Raw genomic sequence first — 20,551 nt, 5'->3', positions numbered from 1 at the left:
TGCGGGAAAACTCATAGGCTGCATCTAGACTGGCAAGTTTTTCCACAAAAGCAATTGCTTTTGTGGAAAAACTTGCCAGCTGTCTACACTGGCCGTTTGAATTAGCGCAAGAACACTGACAATCTAATGTAATTGCGCAAATGTATTTGCACAAGCGGGCCAGTGTAGACAGGGGAGGACTGTTTTGCACAAAAAAGCTCCAATGGCGAAAATGGCCATCAGGGCTTTCTTGCACAAAACCGCGTCTAGATTGGCATGGATGCTTTTCTGCAAAAAGTGCTTTTGCGCAAAAGCATACGTGCCAATCTAGACACTCTTTTCCGCAAATGCTTTTAATGGAAAAACTTTTCCGTTAAAAGCGTTTGCGGAAAATTATGCCAGTCTAGACGTAGCCATAGTGTAACTGTAGCCCAAGAGTGCAAGAGTCTCATAAAAGCAGAAAATTAGCATCTGTAGTATATAGAGAGACAGTTTGCATGTATAATTTTCAAATTAAGACTGTAACGTGCAAAACACTTTTTTGTTCATTCTAATTAGAGTAGGATCAATGTTTACAAAGGTTTTATTTATGAAAGCATTTATTTACTGTCATTGCAGCATTACATTTGTTCTCATTACCTCTGTAAGTACATCCCTGTTGAACTTTCTGTTTATCTGCTTACAAACAAATCTTTTATTTTTTGTGGACAATCTTAGGTCCGGTTTTTTGTCTAAAACGTAGGTCAAAAGAAGAAATCTTATATTTATAAGTATTAAACCTCTGTTAAAAAAAACAACAACCCTGTGCTGCATTATGAACAAGGTCAATGAGAAAACATTTCTGTCTCTTGAAGCCATTGACTTTGCATAATTTTAAGTGTGTTGATATCAAGAAAGAATAGTGGTCAACTTCCTTTTATTATTTTAGTATAAATTCTATTAACATTTTAGATGAATATTGCGATTAAATTAAATATGATAATGGCAAACAATAAACCCACTTGCATGCTTGATTAGAAAAAAGTAAGTAATCCTTTAAAGTTCTTCATAAAGCAAGAGGGTCAGAATGACACAGGAAGAATGAACGTATTGAGATTTATGTAGGCTCTTTTTAAAAAAATATAAGACTTAAAGGTTTTCCTAATTCTACCCTGTTGCAGAACATGGCAGGAAGCAGCTGACCTACTCCTGTTCAGTGTGTACCCAGCTATTGTCATTTCTTTGCACAGGTAATCAGATAAATGCACCTTGTAAGGTTTAAAAAAAGTTTCTCCAGTTACAAAACTATTCTTCTAAGATGGCAGGCATTCAAAGTAATGTCTAACATGTTTAAGACTACCAATAATTGAGAATTTACTTGAGAGAGAGCGAGAGAGAGATACAAATGCTTACATAGTCTCCATTACCAACGCCTCTAAACACCTCTCTAATCATCCCGAATGAGAGATTTTGCCAGACTAGGGCAGGCCATATCTGGCCCCATTTCTACTGCCCCCTCTCAGCCCTGAACCAGCCACTGGCCTCCCAGCCAGTTTTCCCTTTGCTGCCAGGTCTGTTACCCTCCTTCCGCCCGATAAGTTGGGCAGCCCAGCTCCAGTCCAGCTCCCAGCACTCCAGGTTCCCAGCCCCTCTGGGCAGCCCAACTGGAATGTGCCAGGCATCTGACTCCACAGGAGAGGCCTCCTGGGGCACACCTGGCAGCCCAGCTGTGGGGAGCCCATCTGCCAACTCTCCACCAGTATTTTCTAGTCCTGGAATGTCCCAGAGAGTTCTGATTTACAGAGGTTCAACCTGTACAGAGAGGCTCCAAATCAGTCACTGTCATGTACAGATCTCTTTTATCACTCACTTTTTCAAAGGGTAAGCTTGGGAAAGCCTATGTGGCACAGAAATAAGGATTCCCAATAGAGCAATATTTTTCTGATTAAAAAGGTAATATCCTTTTTACTCAATATTTGTGCAAAAAGTGCATTTTGCTCTAGATGTGAGAAGCACGTTTTTCTGACATGAGTCTAATGTCTGAAAATGCAGACTATCCAGAATGCAAATTCATTGCATTAGTGATAGACCTACACAGAGTTTAGGAAATGTTGTGAAGGTCCATGTAAGTAACAACCTATGCATTTGGAGGACAATCATGCCACCCAAAAGGATTACTTTACTTCATATTTAGAGCCAGAGAAAGAACATAGATCTCCTGACTCTTAGTCCTTTGTAATACAGATGTAATTGTGTTAGTCTGGTCTAGCTGAAACAAAAGACAGGACTATGCAGCACTTTAAAGACTAACAAGATGGTCTAAGCTCATCACCTAATAAACTATCTTGTTAGTCTTTAAAGTGCTGCATAGTCCCTGTCTTTTAGTCCTTTGTGTGAGTGATAAGGGCATTCTTTGTCTTCATGATACCATATGAGATGCAAAGAGTTTATAGTACTTCAGTACCTCTTTATTACCCCTGCTAAGACACCAATTAAAATATTTTAAAAGGATCATCTTTAAAAGTCTACTTTTTATCATTTGTAGTGTTTATGCTTTGCACTGCACTGAATTTGGACAGTGATTATAGGCAGTTCATTTATCCAGTTCGCTGGCATATTCTGCAGTGTTTGAGCTTCAGACACTGTAGGGCAGTGGTCTTCAACCTTTTTACACCCAAGATCACTTTCTAAATGTCCGAGCAAGCCAAGATCTACCTCACCCCTTCCTTTAGCCCTTCCTTGAGACCCTGCCCTCTCCATTCCCCTCATCACTTGCTGACCCCAGTCCTTACTCACTCTCACTGGGTTGAGACAGGAGGTATGGGCTCTGGGGTGGGAATGAGGGATTTGGGTGCGGGGAGGGGTGAGAGGTGCAAGCTCTGGGAGGGAATTTGGGTGCAGGAAGAGGTGAAGAAGGGGACGCTGGCTCGGGGAAGGGGTGCCAGGCTGGAGAGTGTTGGTCAGGTGCAGGGTTGGGGTGCTGGAGCAAGTCTCAGGCTTGTGGAGGTACAGGAGTTTGGATTGGAGTATATGAGGGCCTCAGGGCGGAGGTGGTTGGATGTATGATGGAGTCAGGGTGCAGGTTTGTGGGGTGTGAATGGTGCAGGAGAGTTGTGGCAGAAGACTGGGGATGTGGGTGGTGCAGGAGTTTGGGAATGTGAGGGGCTTAAGACGGGGTTCAGGTGTATGATGGACTCGAGGTTAGGGTGTGGGGGGTTCAGGAGTGTTATGAAGCTGTGGCTAGATGCAGGCTTGGCCCCAATTGGGGGCTCATTGGCCAGCCTTCATTTTGAAATCAAATATTAAGTCCAACACAAAATGTTTCAGCATTGAATTTATTTATGGGAGGGGAGGGGAACCTGTTTTGGGTCAAGGGCCACTGACCCAAAGAAAAATCAGTAAGGGACCACACAAGTGAGATGCAGGAAAAACAACCCCTTCAAAACTCCCCAAGCCTCACTGATGTTGCCCCAACTGAGTCACCTCCCTCCACTGGCACTCCAGCCCCTTGGCAGGGGGAGGGTAGGTAAAGCTGAGGTTCATGGCCTTAGGCCAGATTAACTCTTATGGGATTCTAGGGTTAGTGGATTTTGTGGGCCTCTGAGGTGGGGCCAAAAATGAGGGCTGCCAGTGAGTGGGATAGGGATGGGGGTGCAGAATCTGGGTATAAAGTAGGGTCCAGGAGCAAGCTGGGAGTTGGTGTCAGGCCAGGAGGGAGAAAGCAGGAGCAGGGTGCTGGTGGGGGTCTGACCTGGGAGCAGCAGCAGGGTCCTGGTGGGTGTCTGGCATGGGGTCAGGGTGCTAGTGGGAGTCTGGCCAGGGGAAGGAGCGGGGAGGGTGCTGGTGGGATGTTTGGCCGGGGGAGGGAACAGTGTGCTGGTAGGGGTCTAGCCAGGGGGGAAGGGAGCAGAGTGCTTTTGGAAGTCTGGCTGGGGGGAAGGGAGCAGGGTACTGGTGGGAGTCTGGACAGGGAGAGGAGGCAGGGTGCTTGTGTGGGGTCTGGCCAGGGGGAGGGAGCAGGGTGCTAGTGGGGGTCTGGCCACAGCTAGCTGGTGAGTGGAGTGTGGCACAGCTGGGCTGGAGGAAAGAGTAGCGGCTGCCCGGTTAGCTGCCTGAGGCGTTCAGCCCACCAAGACTGCACCATGCTCCACATAGGGTGGAACAAAGAGGCTGCCACCTGACCAGCTGGAGCACAGCACAGAATTGGCGGGCTGAATGCCACGGCCATCTGGCCAGGCAGCTGCCCCTCTTTGATCCAGCCCAGCTGGCAAGGGTGTTCAACCGTCTGACATTGCCCCAGTAGATCCCACCAAGCCACCACCACTATTCACTTTCTGTTCTATGGGTGCTGCTCTGCAAATGAGGAGGGAAGATCTAAAATGTATTGTGTGTAGCCGTACAGGCACGCAGTTCAGAGGGAACTGAAGATCAACCTATGGAGACACCACGATCGACTGGTAGATCATTATCTACTGGTTGGCGACCATGAGTGTAGGGGCCTTTACCCAAATAATGTTGTGTGTGTTGTGTGTGGTTGTTGTTTTTTTAAAGAAATTGAAGTATTTTCATCATTTGTGTGTTTTATCAGGCGGTTTTGTAAACTATTTTTTTCACAGTACTTTTGGGCACAAACCACCTGATGGGTTCTTTTTGGTTGGTCATGACTAGAAATAATACAGAGTAGGGATGTTAGCAAATGAGTTTTTTCGTAAATGTGTAACTGCTGAATTTTTCAGTGGTTACACGTTTACATACAGGGACGACAGGCGGGAACTGATGATCACAGGAAGCCAACTTTTAAGCTGGCTCCATGCAAGCACCAGGTCCTGTCTGCTCCTCCTGCCCTCTCCTACTACGTTTGATACAGAGGCAGCAGCGGGGCAGAGGGACGCTGCTCTGTGGGAGCTTGTACATGCTGGGAGCTGGCTAGAAAGTACTGACTCCCACTTGCCTTCTGCACCCTCATGCTGCTGCCTCTCTATCAGAGGCAGCAACAGGGTGGGGAACAAGGGGCAGGTGGCTCCAAGGTGCTTGTGGGAAGCTGGCTTAAAAGTCCTCAACTGGAGTCTTGTGTCCAGTTTTGAGTGCCACGTTTCAGGAAAGACGTGGACAAACTGGACACAGGCTAAAGAAGAACAAGTAGGTCTAGTAAACATGACTTGTGAGGGAAGATTGAAAGCCAAGGATTTGTATAGTCTGAAGATGAGAAGACTTAAAGGGGACATAACAGTTTTCACATGCATAAAAGGTTGTTACAAGAAGAAGGAGAAAAATGGTTCCCTTAGTATTGGAGGATAGGACAAGAAGCAGTGGGCTAAAATTTTAGCAAGAAAGGTTTAGGTTGGACATTAGAAAAGACTTCCTATCTGTCAGTGTGGTTAAGCACTGGAATAAGTTGCATAAGGAGATTGTGTAATATCCATCATTGGAGATTTTTTAGAGCAGGTTAGTTATTCTCCTATCAGGGATGGACTAGGCAATACTTAGTTCTGCCATGAGTGTAGGGGTCTGAACAAAATGACCTATTGAGTTCCCTCCCAGTTGTATGATCCTATGATTCTGTAGATAGGAGTTGTGCAAAGTATAAAGATAGCTTTTATTCTTCTACTTCAATGCTGAGCCAGAACTGGGAACAACCGTGTTTGAAATTTGTCTAATTAGGTCTAAAATTGTGGTTTCTTCTAGCTGCATATGTGAAGTCTGAGACCTATTGAACAAGACTCACTGACTGTAGGTTTTGATCAAAGTTGTTATAAATAAAAGAGCTATAGAAAATGGATTTATTAAACTGCCAGGGATTTTGTTACAGCTTTAGTTCGCTGTACAGCTTTGCCTGACCCATATTCTCCAACAAACATGGTGAGAACTAATAAGGTGATACTGCTGTTCACTAGGGCAAGGCAGATGGTAATCTTTGGTACAGAATGTAACAGGATTAAAACAGTCTCATAAGTTCACACATATGTTATGGGAAAGGGATGAAATTACCAACAGAATACTGTTCAATGTTATCTAGATACAGGAAGTCTCCCAAGAAATTTTTGATGGCCTCAGGAGTGCAGCCACTAACTTTTGCTAGTGACCACTTTGACAATTTTTCTTAAAATATTTAATTAATGTTAGGAAAAATGAATATGTGCGTATACATGGCAAATCATTGCAATTTATTTATGCATATTTTTATTGAAGACTCAATAATAAAAATAAAGTACAGTGTTCTTTACAGAATAAAAACAAACAATATTTTTGTTTTCTTTTTGGTTCTTTTTTTTTACATTTGCTAGCTAGTAAGTCTGTTTCTGTAAAAAGTGATATTTGTATGTTTATTAACACTGCTTTACCCACTTATCACTGCCTTAGAGTCTCTGGCTTCATGAAAAGCCCAGTGGTTGGATTTGAGAAATGCTGATCTAGAGTTAGTGTCATTTTCCTCAGTATGTTAGGGTATGTCTACACTACAAAGTTAGTTCGAACTAACGGACGTTAGTTCGAACTAACTTTCATAGGCGCTACACTTGCGCTCCGTTAGTTCGAATTTAATTCGAACTAACAGAGCGCTTAGTTCGAACTAGGTAATCCTCATTCCACGAGGATTAAGCCTAGTTCGAATTTACTAGTTCGAATTAAGGGCTGTGTAGCCCCTTAATTCGAACTAGTGGGAGGCTAGCCCTCCCCAGATTTCCCTGGTGGCCACTCTGGCCAACACCAGGGAAACTCTATTGCCCCCCTCCCGGCCCCGGACCCCTTAAAGGGGCACGGGCTGGCTACGGTGCCCGTGCCAGGTGCAAGCCTGCCAGCACCCAGCCAGCAGACCCTGCACCTGGCACGGATCGAGCCACCCACCCGATGCTCCCCAGCCCTCCCCCTCTTCCCGGGACCAGGCTGGCGGCTCCCGGGAGCTTGCCCGGGACCGCAAGAGGCGGGCACCCGCCTGGGCTAGTGCGGACATCGTGGACCTCGTCCACGACCTCCGCACTAGGCACAGGAAAGTGGCCGTCTAGGGCAGGATAGCTGCCAGCCTGGCCACCCAGGAGCAGGTGTGCATGAAAATCAAGGTGGTCCACTGAGACCCCCGACCCTGAGCCCTGAGCTTACAATGGCTGTACTGGGTCAGACCAAAGGTCCATCTAGCCCAGTAGCCTGTCTGCCGACAGCGGCCAACACTAGGGACCCTGGAGGGGATGGACCGAAGACAGTGACCAAGCCATTTGTCTCGTGCCATCCTTCTCCAGCCTTCCACAAACCTTGGGCAGGGACACCACTCCTACCCCCTGGCTAATACCACTCCATGGACCCAACCTCCATGACTGATCTCACGTCCCTTTAAACTCTGTTCTAGTTCTAGCCTTCACAGCGTCCTGCAGCAAGGAGTTCCACAGGTTGACTCTTTGCTTTGTGAAGAACAACTTTCTGTTACTAGTTTGAAGCCTGCTACCCATTCCTTTCCTTTGGTGTCCTCTAGTCCTTCTTTATGGGAACTAATGAAGAACTTTTCTGTATGCACCGTCTCCACCCACCTCCTGCTTTTAGAGACCTCTATCCTGTCCCCCCTTCGTCTCCTCTTTTCTAAGCTGAAAAGTCTCAGTCTCTTTAGCCTCTCTTCATATGGGACCTGTTCCCAATCCCTCATCATTTTAGTTGCCCTCCCCTCTCCCAGCCTCTCTCTTCCCCTCTCTCACCTCCTTTTCCCAGTCTCCCCCAGTTTTGTTCAATAAAGACAGATTCCATTTTGGAAGACACGTTATCTTTATTTTGTACATCAAGAAGAGGGGCTAGGGAAGGGTAAGTGGAAGGAGGTGAGGGAGGAATGGGGCACGAGCCCCTGATGGGGAGTACTGGGCTGGCTCTGCAGGCTTCTGGGGGTGGAAGCTCTCCTGAAGCCCCCCAATTGCCCCTTCTCCCCAGATGGCAGCTTGCGGCAAGTACAGCCGGGCTGATGGCCGAGTGCTGTGATGTGCCCAGTGTGGGCACTCAGGGCACTCCAAGCCAGGACTGCTTTGCAAGCGGGGCACCCTGAGAACTGTCTGTCTGGGGTGGGGGTCGGGACCCTTTAAGCACAGCCCTCAGCTAGCCTGAGACAGCATCTCCACGCTCTAAGTCCTCCTCTGATGCCCTGCCGGCACTGCTTCCGGCCATCCTTAAGCCTGGTTCAGGGTCCACTTAATGTGGACATGCTAGTTCGAATTAGCAAAACGCTAATTCGAACTAGTTTTTAGTTCTAGATGCGTTAGTTCGAATTAGCTTAGTATTAGCGCTGTAGTGTAGACGTACCCTTATATTTTACAATAAAGCTTTTTGTTAAAGAGTAAGGTTTGAAACAAGGCCAAATGCACATAATTTGTGTACATAATTTGATTTTTTTGTAAGTAATCTATGCCCGTACTATGTTGTGGGAAGTACTTGAAGCTTCATATTGAATATGTTTGATAGCTACTAATAAAATTATATAGTAAATTTCTTCAATAGAAGAGATTGGTAATATGTCTTCTAATTTCTGATATAATTTAGAAAAATGTTTTGCTTACATATCCTTATAGGTAAGCAGAAGCCACCACCAATTTGGTCTATAGGCAGTCCCCGACTTACGCGGATCCGACTTATGTCGGATCCGCACTTACGAACGGGGCTTTCTCGCCCCGGAGGTCGGGGTGAGAAAGCCCCGTTCGTAAGCTGCTCCGGTGCCCCTGGTCTGCTGGAGACCGTCTCCAGCAGACCAGGGGCACCGGGCGGGTTCCCGCGCCTCTGAGGCTTTGCCAGAGCAAAGCCTCAGAGGCGCGGGACCCCCCCGCGGCTGCGGCTTCAGTCCGGGTGCCTGTGGTCTGCTGGGGACCGTCCCCAGCAGACCACAGGCACCCGGACTGAAGCGGCAGCAGCGGCGGTTCCCCGCGCCTCTGAGGCTTTGCTCTGGCAAAGCCTCAGAGGCGCGGGACCCCCCCGCGGCTGCGGCTTCAGTCCGGGAGCCTGTGGTCTGCTGGGGACCGTCCCCAGCAGACCACAGGCACCCAGACTGAAGCCGCAGCCGCGGCGGGGTCCCTCGCCTCTGAGGCTTTGCCAGAGCAAAGCCTCAGAGGCGCGGCACCCCGCTGCCGCTGCGGCTCTGCTCCCCGTGTCCCTGGTCTGCTGGGGGGGGGGGGGGCGCAGCTAGTGTGCTCCCCCCCCCCCAGCAGACCAGGCTTTTGTTTTGGACTCTGGGGCAGAGCAGCTGGGGCGCTGCCGATTGGTCCTGCAGCGCCCGCTCTGGGCACTACTGGACCAACCTGGCAGCACCCCAGCTGCTCTGCCCCAGGTCCTGATTCAGCCGCTGCTGGTCAGTTTCAGCAGCGGCTGAATCAGGACGCTTGGGGCAGAGCAGATGGGGTGCTGCTGGGTTGGTCCAGTAGCACCGAGGAGTGGCGCTACTGGAGCAACCCAGCAGCACCCCAGCTGCTCTGCCCCAGGCGTCCCCAAGTCAGCTTCTGCTGAAACTGACCAGCGCTGACTACAGGAAGCCCCAGGCAGAGTTGCTCTGCCCCGGGCTTCCTGGAATCAGCTGCTGATCAGTTTCAGCAGCAGCTGACTTGGGGACGCCTGGGGTTCTTAAGTTGATTCTGTATGTAAGTCAGAACTGGCGGTCAGTTTCAGCAGTGTCTGAATCTGGACGCCAGTTCCGACTTACATACAGATTCAACTTAAGAACAAACCTACAGTCCCTATCTTGTACGTAACCCGGGGACTGCCTGTACTTAATGTACCCTCTTCACAAATGTGTACATCATGAATAATTTGAAAGTTTATTATTTTTGCTTTTAAGATGAAGCAGTCAAATAGTGCTGTTACCATAGAAATGATAAATAATGATACCAACATGTTAAAATGACCACTTTGAAATATTTGCCTTCTGTTAGTTTAATGACTATATGTTATTTAATGATATAAAACTGGATTTCTTTATGACCTCAAAGCATCACAGCAGCAATAAAATGGGTAAAACAAAAGCTAATAAATGTGTACAGGTAGCATTGAAACTGGAGAGATGTCTAGTCAATAATATTACTGTTGTCATGTTCAGCATGATCTGTGTTGCGATTGCATGGGTTTCCACAGTTTTTATTGTCCTGCTGTGTACATAGCTCAATGCAGGGAAGATTGTTTTGACTACAGTTGATTCTGCAGCAAGCCCTACTGTTACAGGAATAAAGTCTTGTAGAAGCACAGCTGTGTTGGATCCTTTATGAATACAGGAAATAATCATCCTTATTTTTCCATCCATGTTGCAATGGTTATCCAATATATGGTTTACCTGTGTGTGTGAAGACATCCAGATCTTTGTAATGATGCTCTTTTGACAGGTATTTCTAATTATTCTGGTTCCTTTGACACTAAAAGATCCAAAGATCCTGTTAGGTGACTAAGAACAGTTGTCATTGAAACATCATCTCTTCATCTTACTACAGACAATTCATGGATCATACATATCTCAGCATGTGGTATAACTCATTCAGTGTATCAGCTACTCCAATAACTATAATGTGGATGAAACTCAGTCACAACCTATAAAAAATGATAAAAGACAAAGACACTATATCACCAAGGGGAAATTCTTTTCACAAAGTGATGACTCCATATTTGTCCTCAAAGGAAAACCTTGAAAAGGTGAATAGTCTTCTTACTAAAGGGGCCTCTGACTTTTTCTGGGAGGATCATTTGTGCTGCAATCTAGCCCCAGAGACTACAACTCCCATGAGTCTTTGAGGAAAAAGGAGGAAGCGGGGCTTGTCCAGGTATGTTGGGAGAAGAGCTCTCCATTTTGGGACAGAGGAGCCAGGCTGCTGTGGAGGATCCTTTGTCCAGTCCAGGAGCTTTTGTGTGCAGCTAGAGCCTTGGACTGAGAGCCTGTGGGGCTTGGATCTAGTAGGCTGTTTCAGGGGCTGCTGATTGCCCTTGAGGGGAGAGACTCTGGCTATGCCTGTAGCTGAGAAGGACTTCATAAACCCTGCACATAGGTGGAAACTGTAAGTAACTCACTGCGCTTTTTGGGGAAGTGCTGCCTGGGACAGATCTCAGAGATATAGACTAACTCTGGCTCCAAAGAGAGGCAGAGTGACCAGCCCAGTGAACCAGAGCTGCTAGCATTTGGTGGAGCCTGCTCCAGTGGCAGAGGGATTTTGCAGCTGGCTCCTCAGCTTGGACTAAAACACATAGGACCTGCACAGTGCTGTGTCCACTCCAGCTACAGACCTTCAAGTGTGCCCACGCAAGCATCTGGGACTCTGACTCCAGAAGAGTGCACACTCTGGGCAGTGCAAATGCCAGATAGATAAGTTCCTATTATTTGTGTGCTTTGTTAATTGATTTTATTCACTGTTAACTTGTTAAACCATGCTTTCTTTACGTTGTTAAATAAAGATGTGTTAATTCTATGCAATTAGTTAGATGTATATTATTTATAATTGTTGTCCTGGGGTTAGATCCAGATTACTGCTGGAATAATTTTATTCCTGGAGGCTCTCAAAGCACACCATTAAGTGTGTACAGGGCCAACCAGGTGGAGTCACTGCTATTATATATTCTTAGGGAGCAACAGACTGCAGCAAGGGGGTGGATAGGGAATCCCCAACTAAACAACATCACCACTGGGATACTCAGGATCTCCTTTTATGTTAAAAGCATCAGGCACCCAGGCACACATGAGTGTGACCTGCTCCCAAGTAACCCAGGGAGGAAAAAGGGGGTTACATGTGAATATGGGAACTTAAATTCATAACTCTGCTAGCCCAGAGAACTCACCAAAAACACTGGATTTATGGCTCATGACAACAATTTGCAGCTATTGCCTGCTAATATTTAACTTCCTTCTTCATTTTAGGTGGACTTCTGCAGTATATGTGAACTGTTTTGGTTAATAATCAATATTGCCTCGTACTGTATTTACCTTAGACACTCTGGTTACCTTCCCCAAACCTGAAGAAGAATTCTCTCTATCTGGAAAGCTTGTATTTTTCACCATCAGAAGTTGGTCCAATAAAAGATATTATCTTACCCACCTTGTATCTTGGTAGATGGGACATTTGGGAGCTGGAAAGTCTAAAGCTGATAAGAGAATATTAAAGCTGTTTACAGGCTAATAGATTATCCACACACAAAAAGTTCCCTGCTGGCCTTGAACACAGGTGTTTAATTACATACCTATAAACAGATCTTCGGCGCAGTTTATTTTTATTTCAGTTTTAAATTCCCATTTTCAAAACATCTGGATTGTAATACGCAAGCAAAATAATTTCAGTCCAAAGGCCTCAGAGATATCAATTAGCAGTAAGTGGGTAAAATGGAAAAGCTACCTCCTATAAATTCTCATGAAGAGGAGTGTCTAAAATGGTCAAGAAAGTGCTCACTTGAATATTTCGCAATCTCTCTAAGAGCAATCCTGTTAGATTGCACCAGAATCCTTAAAGAGGGAATTCTACAGATGGGATTTCTGAGTTGGGAAGGCTTACACTTTAGCACTGTTTTGTTGGATTTTTTAGGTAAAAAGGCAGGTCAGTTCTGCCAATGTCAGTTGGTTTTGTCCAACATAGGGCAAAAGGCAATGATACAAGAACTTGGGGCATAAATTATTGAAGGCTTTACCTATTTTTTTTAAATAAAATTCTGTTAGTCATATTATTTTAGGATCCAGTCTTATATACTTTCATGCATGTCACTTGTGTGTGTGTGTGTTATTTATAACAATTCTTGAGTATTAAAATAGAGGATAGTATTATATAATATGGGTTGTATTGACTCAAATAAAAGAGTTATATACTGGAGGCTGCAGTGCAGAAATTTGAAGTTATAATGAGGCAAAACATGAACATTAAATCTAGCATTTGTATTAAAATTAAATGATTTATTTCTGAATTCCTTGATTGCAATGCAGATAGTGCCATTATTTATTAATTTATCCCTCTCTGCTTTTCAAAGGAAGAGAGTAGCCTAATATATAATTAAAGTATCAATAACTAATTTAGTCTTTCAGCTTGTTTTTAAAACATCAAAATAATCTGAAGTACTCCCCGGCCACCTCCTGGCCCCACTGATGCTGGGGGCTCTCCAGCCACTGCCTGACCCAGTTCATGCTGGGAGTTCCCAGCCAAGAGGGGTCCCCACATACCTCCTGGGCCCACCAGGGCTCCCCAGCCCCTATGTTGTCTCCACTGGCTCTGGGTCTCTGATCTATCAACATCCATGGCCCCTGCCAGACCACAGATGTTGCCAGATCAGAGAGTCCCAGATTTGGAAGGTTCAGCCTGTATCCAAAGATCCTTCAGTTCCAAGCATTTACAGTAAACTTCCGATAATCCGGCACCTTTAGGACCCAGGGGGTGCCGGATTATCAGATATGCCAGACTATCAGAAGGGGGGGGCTATGAGGGGTCTGGGGTGGGGTGGGGGGATGCTACTCCAGACCCCCTCATAGCCCTCCCTTCTGATAGTCCGGCTCTGCCCCAGGAGTCCCCGATTCAGCCCCTGCTGGTCAGTTTCAGCAGCGGCTGAATCGGGGGCGCCTGCAGCAGAGCAGCTGGGGTGCTGCTGGGTTGGTCCGGTAGCACTGACCCTTGGCGCAGCGAGACCAACCCGTCAGCACCCCAGCTGCTCTTGGGGACACCTGGGGCAGAGTAGCTGTGGTGCTGACGGGTTGGTCCCGCAGCGCCGCTCCTCGGCGCTACTGGACTAACCCAGCAGCAACCCAGCTGCTCTGCCCCAGGTGTCCCCAAGTCAGCTGCTGCTGATACTGATCAGCGGCTGACTCCAGAAAGCCAGAGGCAGAGCTGCTCTGCCCCGGGCTTCCTGGAGTCAGCCCTGGTCAGTTTCAGCAGCGGCTGAATCGGGACGCCTGGGACAGAGCAGCTGGGGCGCTGCTGGGTTGGTCTGGTAGCGCCAAACCTCGGTGCTGCGGGGACCAACCCAGCAGCACCCCAGCTGCTCTGTCCCAGGTGTACCCAAGTCAGCTGCTGCTGAAACTGACCAGCGGCTGATTCCAGGAAGCTGGGGCAGAGCAGCTCTGTCTCGGGCTTCCTATAGTCAGCCGCTGGTCAATTTCAGCAGCGGCTGAATCCGGGACAGCTGGGGTTCTGCTTGGTTGGTCTCGCAGCCCCGAGGGGCAGCGCTACTGGACCTACCCGGCAGCACTCCAGCTGTTCTGCCCCTGCTTCCCGGATTCAGCGCTGGTCAGTTTTAGCAGCGGCTGAATCGGGGAAGCTGGGGGCAGAGCAGCTCCAATGGTCCGGCTGCCCGGAGCACTTCCGGGTTCCTGATGGTGCCGGACCATCAGGAGTGCCGGACCGTCAGATGCCGGACCATCGGAGTTTTACTGTACTTTAAAAACTTAATACTGAACTTTATAGACAATTATATGAGCAAATAATGGAGAAACACTCAAATAATGATGTCAGTATATTAAAATATGTAGTATGTTAACTGTTAGAAAGTATCAACAAGAAAACAGTCACTGAAATAAACCTGTTTTTTATTTTAACATTAATTCCTATAAACTTAAATGATTGAAATAAAAGGAGGACTATAGCAGGAAAATAGTGCAAGTTAATCTCTAAAAACTGAGAAAAATGACTGTTTTCTTGTTAATTAGGTTTCCCAATTGTATTTTCTGGCAGCTTAGATAATGAGTTTTTTACCAGGTAGTGACAGCCCACAACCAGAGTGTACAGTTTTAGTGATATGCTGGCTGCTATGCTCCAGTTTAATAGACTGTGTTTAACTGTAGTTATATATAGGAATGAACAAACTGGGGGACAGTGTGCATGATATAGGCATGTATAAAGAACTGTATTTGATAGGTACTTGACAGGTGAGAAATCATCCTTCTTCTGCTTACTCCTTTCATTCAGAGTACGAGTCACTTTTCTTTGCCTATATAGGATTCTTTTGTCATGTGCCTTTAGGTAGCCAATGGGAAATTGTGCATCTCTGGAGCTCTCCGAGTAAGTTAATTCATTCAATTTTCAAGATTCTAGGATGTGTTTGAAGTAAAGTTTTAGGGCCTCTTGAAATCAAGGTGGTAAATTTTTCTCCAATGTTTTTGGGATCTGGTAACTCCAGTAACTCTCAACTCCGCCCTTTCTGCCCGAGGCCCTGCCTCTTCCAGGTTGGTCCACCGCCACTTCCGAAATTTGTGAAGTGGCCCCCCTTCAAAAATTATTGCCCACCCCTGGTCTACACAGCCATTCCGTTATTTCAAAATAATTTCGAAATAATGGACGGCTTATTCTGAAATCTGTAACCCTCATTCTATGAGGAATAACGCCTATTTCAAAATAGCTATTTCGAAATAAGGTGCGTGTAGACCCTCCATTGCTGCTATTTTGAAAAAGCCCCTCCCTAGGGCCATTCTAAGTTATTCCTCTCTAGTGCTTCCTGTGGCTCTAAATTGAGATAGCATGTCTGCATTAGGGAAGCCTGCCTCGGACTAATTTTGAAACTTCCCTGCAGTGTAGACATGCTAAGCTTTTTCAGAAATAAGCTATTTGGGAATAACTATCGCAGAATAGCTTATTTTGAAATAAGCATGCAGTGTAGATGTACCTTTAGACTATTACATTAAGTATTAAAAGTATTCTGTCCCAGCAAAGGGATTTGAATACCTGAATACCCACCATCCTGCTGGGTCATGGGAAAGGAATAGGCAGGGACATACCAGTAACACCCCGAAAAATAAAGATTAGATTTACTAGGGGGCTATGCCCTCTGCTTACTATGCTTGTCGACTCCCCTATATCTGCCATAGCCAGATTGTGGCCGTTCCTCCTAATCGTGACACAGCAGGAGAGGGGCTGACACCAGCCCTTTCTGCGGCCAGATGGGAACTGGGCCATGGGGCCGGGCCCCAACTGGGGACTTGTTGGCCAGACTTCATTTTAAAATAAAGTAAAATATTATGTTAAATACAAAAAGGTTTCAACATTGTCTTTATTAATGGGAGGGGTGGGGAACCTTTTTTGGGTTGGAGGCCATTGACCCAGAGAAAAATCATTTGGGGAACACACAAGTGAGAAGGAAAAAAGCCCCTCCAACCCTTCCCCCACGATGATGTAGCTTCTAACTGAAACACCTTACTTCCCTAGTGCTCCAGCCCCAGGAGGGGTGGGTGGGGAAGAGGACTGAGGTTTAAAGCCTCAGACCAGATTAAATGTTCTCGGGTTCCACGGTTAGTGGGTTTTGTGGGGCCCCCCAGGCTCTGGGGTGGGATAAAAAATGAGGGGTTTAGTGTGTGGGACAAGGCTGCTAGTGAGTGGGATAGGAATAGAGTGCAGGATCTGGACAGAAGGTGGAGTGCCGAAGGGGCTGAGTATGCGAAGTCTGGGTGGGAGGTGGGCAGGAGAAGTTTGGGGGCACAGTGTGTGGCTGGGTGAAGGGGGCAGGAGCAGACTTGGGGCAGGGTGTCTGGCTGGGATGAGGGAGGCAGAAGGGGGGGGTGTGGGGTCTTGGCAGGGATTTTAGTGAGGGGCTGGTGGTGCAGGGTCTGGGCATGAGGGAGGGCATGCACTTGTCTTCGGGCCCTGCACTGGTCCCAGGCTTGGCCTCCCACTTCACCCATTAGGCAGAATCTGGCCAATGGGAGTACAGGGGGCTCACACACTGCTATTCCTCCAGCTTGGGATGGGGAGTGCTTCTTCCCCGCGCAGCAAGGCTTGGGACTTTCTCTCCCTCCTGTCTCACCACTGTTCTCTGCAGTGAGGCTCAGGGCTTTCTCTCACCCCATCCCCCAGCAGAACCCAGCTCCAGTGCTCCAGCTGTGCAGGGGAGGAGTGAGGGTGAGGGGCTGCAGCACCAGGCAAAGGGGGCTCGGGCTGCTCAGGTCAGTACTTCCAGGCACCTCCTCCCCTGCCTTGCAGAAGTTGTGTGGCTGGGCAGGCAGGCGAGAGGGAAGCAATCTGGAGGCTGGGCTTGGGTCTCAGTGGAGCAGCTCGGTGATGAGCTGAGGATGCAGCCACTAGGGCCGTGGTAGAGGATGGGGCAGTGGGTGGTTGAAGACGTGGGGAACATCTCCCTGTGCCTGGTGCTTCTCTTGAGTCTGCCAGCCCAGCAACCTGTAAGTGCCAAGCACAACAGCAGCGCAAACAAGCATCCCAGGGTCAAGTCGTGTCATCCCTGACCAGTGTCTGGGGCAGGAAGCCCGTGGGAGAGTGGAGCCTGTTGTCCCGCAGGAAAAGGTTATATATATATATATGAGAGACCACCAACCTGCAGTTTCAGATGTCCAACCATCAAGACCAGCGAGGGCATGTACAACTTTAATTTCTGTGACTCCATCTGTAAGTTCATGGACCAAGCCTACTTGTTTGCCACCTTAGTGGATGGGGGAAAAACAGTGGCAAGAGTTCCCCTTCAGGTGACCTGGAACACTCCAGACTCAGCAGCCACGGTGGTTGCTCTGCAGTGGTCATAAGGCACAGCTCCTGGTTACAGCTTACAGTCCCAAGAGATGCAGTCTATTCTCCAGGATCTCCCAGTTGAGGGAACAAAGCTCTTCTCAGCAGATATATGGCTGTGTAGTTTTAAAGATCCTCCAGTCCTTAGGCTTGCATATATCCTTAAATAGGCTAATAGTTTTTCCAGCTACCACTTCCTCCAACTCCATCATGAAGTCATAGAGTGCCCCCCAGTCCACTTTCTACAGAAGGAAGGAGAAAGGCAAGGGTTTAAACAATGGCATCCTTTCTCTTCCCGCTCCTCTTTCTAGCTCAGATCCTCTTAAAATTAGGGCAGTCAGAAGTAGGGGTTTTGAGGATACACGTGAGAATAGTGACCTAGCTACTGCCCAGGATCCACCCCTCATGCTTTTTTCTCAACCATCTATGCCCCTTCTGGTTGGCCTGGTTGTGGTTGACCTCGGATTGTTTGGTATTCAACACAATTTCTTTGGGCTACTCCCTGCAATTTGTGGCCAACTTTCTCTCCCATCCATCTTTTTTATTCTTCTTCAGGTACCCTTCTCATGAGCAATTATTAGTGCATGAGATCAAGTCTCTCCTGTGCCTGTGGGTGGTAATGTAAGTCCCTTTTGGCATGAGAGAGAAAAGGGTTCTTCTACTGTATTTGCTACTCCTGAAAGCAAAAGGAAGTCGGAAAGGAGGCCTGCGACACCTCAATGAATCCTTCAGGAAGTTCTAATTCCACATGGGCTCCCTAGACTCCATTATCCCTCCACAGATCCAAGAGACTGGTACACCCTGTCAACTTAAAGGACATATATTTCCATTTTCCTAGGGCATAGGCTGTTCCTCCATTTCTGGTGGGCCACCGCCATTTTTAATTCATGGCAATACCCTTTGGTCTCTTGTTGGTTCTGAGAGTTTTTACAAAGTGTATAGCTTAAAAGGCTGCTCCCTGCATGCACTCGCTCCCACAGAGCTCCCCTGCTCCCACCTGTAAAGGTGTAACTGCTGAAAATTGCAGCACAATTAAACATCTTGCTATTCCTATTACATTGATATCAGACATTTATTATGTGCAGAATTACATACATAATATATATATATATATATATATATATATATATATATATATATATATATATATATATATATTATCTCAAAAGATGCTTATGCCATTTTAAGCACTTGAAAAACAACACAGGTCTTCAGCTTTAATTGAGAACATGAGTGGGAAGTAACCAATGTCCTTTGTAAAACACTTTTCAACATTAGCATTCTCTAGGTATAAAGAATGAACTCTGGTGTGTTTATAAAAGAAATCAATATTCATCAGGCTATTTCTAGACTGCTTCAGGTGAGTTTATACTAAAGCTTTTCTTTGCAAAGGGGAAGACTAAGAGAGGTTACAATTCTACAGTCTCAAGTTGGGGCTTGCAGGGTTGCCAGGTAGTGCACACCTTCACACTTACCTCTTGGCAGCTATAACTTGCCTGCACTCCTCTACCCATGATCTGTTGGGCCAGAGAACATAGGAAGTCTCCCTTTAAAGAATTTGACAGACAGAAGTCTCATGCAGCCTGATTGGCTCTTGCCACTATATAAAGCCAAGGGGTGTTCGATGAAGTGCCTCCACAACAACTGGCTTGTCCTGGAGAGATAAAGTAGAAGCCTCCTAAAACTGGTTTGGTTAGCTTGAATATTTCACATAATTAATTAAACAAAAATAATTGCTTATGTGAGGTTCTTTTCTCTAACCACTGTATGTGTGAATATAGTGATAAATATATTGTAAGCTTCTGTAAATTCATAGGCAAAATTAGTGGCCTAATATTTGAAAAATTAATTTTATTAGTATTTTTGCAATTATACTGAGGTGTCTCATCTAGAGCTTGGTTTTGATTGTGGGTTCTCAAGTATTTGTCCTGGAATTGGTCTTTAAAAGTGGACAGATGAGGTGAAAAGAAGAGCATAGGACACAGTTACTTTAGAGAAGGTGTAAGTGGTCCCTGTGGGAGCCAGATACAGTCACTCAATTAGGGTGAACTTCAAACAGAATGCAGAAGACAAACTCCAAAAGCTGGGGGTTATTCCAATATTTAGATATACCAGGCCAGCACAAAACAGCTTCTACACTATCTCCCTAGTTACTCAGAAGTCCAAACAATGCAGTCCCCTTAAAGTACCCAGACTCAGGCCTCCATTCAGGTGCCCACGTCAAATATGTTAAAAATTACAGAACATTTTATTTCATCATATAAAAGAAAAAGATCTTCTGATACGAAAGGACCAGCCATACACCCAGGTCAATATATAATTTAGATCTTACCCCAAAATACACACGTATAGCAAATGTTTATTAATTACATTAAAATATATTTAAAAAGGAAAAGAGACAGTTGAAAGATCAATATACTTACAGACATGAGTTCAGTCCTTGAGGTTCAGATACATAGATTTGTTGAGCTTTGTAGTTGCAGATAGATCTATTCAGACCGGTCTAGAGAGGGGTGGAAAACCTTTTTTTGAGTCAGGGACCACTGACCCCCAATTCCCAGCCAATGGGAATCATAGAATCATAGAACTGGAAGGGACCTTGAGAGGTCATCGAGTCCAGTCCCCTGCCCCCATAGCAGGTCCAAATACTGTCTAGACCATCCCTGATAGACATTTATCTGACCTGCTCTTAAATATCTCAAAAAATGGGGATTCCACAACCTCCCTGGGCAATTTATTCCAGTGTTTGACTACCCTGATAGTTAGGAACTTTTTCCTAATGTCCAGCGTCAACCTCCCTTTCTGCAGTTTAAGCCCATTGCTTCTTGTTCTATTCTCAGAGGCGAAGATGAACAAGTTTTCTCCCTCCTCCTTATGACACCCTTTTAGATACCTGAAAACGGCTATCACGTCCGTCCTCAGTCTTCTCTTTTCTAAACTAAACAAATGCAATTCTTTCAGCCTTCCTTCATAGGTCATATTCTCTCTCTAGACCTTTAATCATTCTTGTTGCTCTTCTCTGGACCCTCTCCAATGTCTCCACATCTTTCTTGAAATGTGGTGCCCAGAACTGTACACAATACTCCAATTGAGGCCTAACCAGTGCAGAGTAGAGTGAAAGAATGACTTCTTGTGTCTTGCTCACAACACACCTGTTAATGCATCCCAGAATCATGTTTGCTTTTTTT

General features: G+C 46.3%; 1 protein-coding gene across 4 annotated transcripts in view; it reads left to right on the top strand.

The window, feature by feature from the left end:
• The window catches only part of PLCL2 (phospholipase C like 2), a 212,238-nt gene that overhangs the window by 45,653 nt on the left and 146,034 nt on the right, over positions 1-20,551 (top strand). The window contains exon 1 of one of the 4 annotated variants that reach the window (XM_025189748.2): positions 10,287-10,949. The exons of the other annotated variants lie outside the window; for them this stretch is intronic. The gene's annotated coding sequence lies outside the window, so the exon portion shown is untranslated. Of the gene's footprint in view, positions 1-10,286; positions 10,950-20,551 lie in introns of those variants that run through there. 4 annotated transcript variants of the gene reach the window in all.

Source organism: Pelodiscus sinensis, chromosome 2, assembly GCF_049634645.1.
Source record: "Pelodiscus sinensis isolate JC-2024 chromosome 2, ASM4963464v1, whole genome shotgun sequence".
NCBI lineage: Eukaryota > Metazoa > Chordata > Testudines > Trionychidae > Pelodiscus > Pelodiscus sinensis.
Note: the sequence above shows the minus strand (reverse complement) of the source record. Positions and strands in the feature narration are given on the sequence as shown.